This window comes from Hyaena hyaena, unplaced genomic scaffold (assembly GCF_003009895.1).
Source record: "Hyaena hyaena isolate Hyena2069 unplaced genomic scaffold, ASM300989v1 scaffold_510, whole genome shotgun sequence".
Classification (NCBI taxonomy): domain Eukaryota; kingdom Metazoa; phylum Chordata; class Mammalia; order Carnivora; family Hyaenidae; genus Hyaena; species Hyaena hyaena.
In genome coordinates, this window is record NW_024081141.1 from 425,707 (window position 1) to 428,503 (window position 2,797).

A 2,797-nucleotide genomic window follows, 5' to 3' on the forward strand; every position below is an offset into this window, starting at 1 on the left:
TAAATAAAATAAAAAGATAATGTTGAATGAAAAGAGCAAGCAAAGGGAGCCTACAAACAATATTATATCATTTTCAGCATGATAAAAAAAAAATAAAAAGAGGGGAGCCAAAATAAACAATATATGGCAAAAATATGAAGAAAAATCTTGAAATACTAAACATAAAATTTGGGGGCTACTCTAAAAGAGGAGCATGTGGGGCCTCTCAGTGGCATTGGTAATATTTTTCTTTTCTTTCTTTCTTTTTAAAAAATAATCTCTAGAGGCGCCTGGGTGGCTCAGTTGGTTAAGCGTCCGACTTTGGCTCAGGTCATGATCTCACAGTCCGTGGGTTAGAGCCCCGCATCGGGCTCTGTGCTCACAGCTCAGAGTCTGGAGCCTGCTTCAGATTCTGTCTCCCTCTCTCTCTGCCCCTCCATCACTCGCTCTCTGTCTCTGTCTCTCAAAATAAAATAAAGACATAAAAAATATTTTTTTAAATAAAAATAATCTCTATCCCCAATGTGGGGCTCAAACTCACAACCCCAAGATCAAGAGTCACATGCTCTACTGACTGAGCCAGCCAGGCACCCCATGGAAAACAAGGATTTTTGTCTTAATCTGTTCATGTCTGTTTCGGGCTCCTAGCACAGTGCCTGGCACATAGTAGGACATCAACAAATGTCTGTTAAGTAAATACGATATGTCACTTGGGTTCTTTCATGTGATTTAAATATTTCATACTTTTTTAAAAGAAGAAAAAAACTATTTGAATCCTGGTGTCCCCTTGTTCATTCTACTGGAATTCACACTGCCTCCTCAACATTTTTCCTTAAATAACGTATTAAATCTTGCTGCATATCATAGCTATATGGCCACATGTCTTTCTTATGGAGTATAATTTATGAAGACAATTTTTTGTCTTTATTAAAAAATTTTTTTAAGTTTTATTCAGTTTTGAGAGACAAAGAGACAGAGAGCAAGCAGGGGAGGGGCAGAGAGAGAGGGAGACACAGAATCAGAAGTGAGCTCCAGGCTCCAAGCTTTCAGCACGGAGCCCAAAGCAGGGCTCCAGCCCCTGAAAGGTGAGATCATAAACTGAGCTGAAGTCAGCTGCTTAACCAACTGAGCCACTCAGGCGGCCCTTCTTTATTTTTAAATAATTTTTATTCCCATTCCCATTGGTTTTATTCCCATTCACACCATGAAGCGCAATACCTTGCACATAGAAGATGCTCAGTAAACATTGATTGATTATATGAAGACACAGGAAACAAGGGCAACCCAGCAAAGACAAAGCTATGCTATTTACATCTAAAGCCGAATAAAGGACTTAATTATCATCTCTCATGTTTTGTAGCTGAGAAACTGAAGTCCAGAGAGGTGAAGTGATTTTTCTCAAAGTCATATAACTAATCAGTAGTATTACAAAATTTAGATTCAGATCTCTGGTTTGTGCCCTTAGCTCTTCACATTATATCACAGTGACTTTTATTTTGTTTTGTCTGTGTGTGTTCCTTGGCTTGGGAGCCACCAGACAGTAAGCACCAAATCGACATTCACATAGATACTTAATCATGGCTTCTAGATAAATATGTAGGACCTGTACAAATTCATCATGCAAATTTAAAGGAACTTGGGTTTTTCCCAGCAAAATTTTGTTTGTCTGTCCTTCTGGTCCCAAAGGTCCCACTGGTCCGGCCCTCAGAAGCCTGGATACTAATGATTCTTTCCCTCCTTCCAACTATTGTTTTTTGCCTCCTGGAATTGGGAGGTTTACTGACGGCTCACCACCTGCTATCCTGGGGAACAGATTTAGCATGAGAAGACAGGAAATCCACCACTCAGCACCCACCAGCCCCAGGAGCTTGAACTTAACAATCACAAATAGAAGGGTTCAAGACAAGAATAGCCCTTGTTGGGGGGTGCTTATAGGTTGGTTTGTAGGTTAAGTGTCTTGACTTCGGCTCTCTCAGGTTATTATCTCACAGTTCGTGGGTTCGAGTCCCGTGTCTGGCTCTGTGCTGACAGTTCGGAGCCTGGAGCCTGCTTCAGATTCTGTGTCTCCCTCTCTCTCTGCCCCTCCCCCACTTGTGCTCTGTCTCTGTCTCTCTCTGTGTCTCACAAAAATAAGTAAACGTTAAAAATAAATAAATAAAAAGAATAGTCCTTGTTGGGGGTGCCTGGGATGCTCAGTCCAGAATAGCATGCGACTCTTGATCTCAGGGTTTGAGTCCCATGAGTTTGAGTCCCATGTTGGATGTAGAGATTACTAAACCTAAGTAAATAAGTAAGTAAAAATAGTCCTTATTGGCAATACAAAGGTAGCCCTTTCAACTTGTACAAAAGTGCCTGTTTCACAGAACGAAAGAATATCCTAGAAAGTTAACACTAGAGAGCTTCAGAAATTGTCTATACTTTTCTCCCTGATTTTTCCAAGTGAGGAAATCAGAGTTCTGAGAGATGAAGTAACTTGCAAAGTTATTCAGCTAGTTAGTAGCAAGGCTGGAACTAGACTCCCGGTCTCTGGCTCCCAAGATAGCTCCTTTTTCTATGCCACGTGCTGGTGACATGTGCATCTAGCAAAACGCATCATAAAGTAGCCTCATCTCAGCCTTCGGAAGTGAAAAATAAATTATTCAAACCCTTTCTCTTCTCTCTGGCAATTTTTTTTCTTTGCATTTCTCTGTGTCCTACTCTCTCTCTCTTTATCCTTCTTATGTTTCTCTCTGTGAATCCATCTCTCTGTTTGGGGTTTCAAAATGAACTGTGGCCTTGCGAGGTCCTTTTGATTTTTCTTCTCGGAGCTATTGTGTTT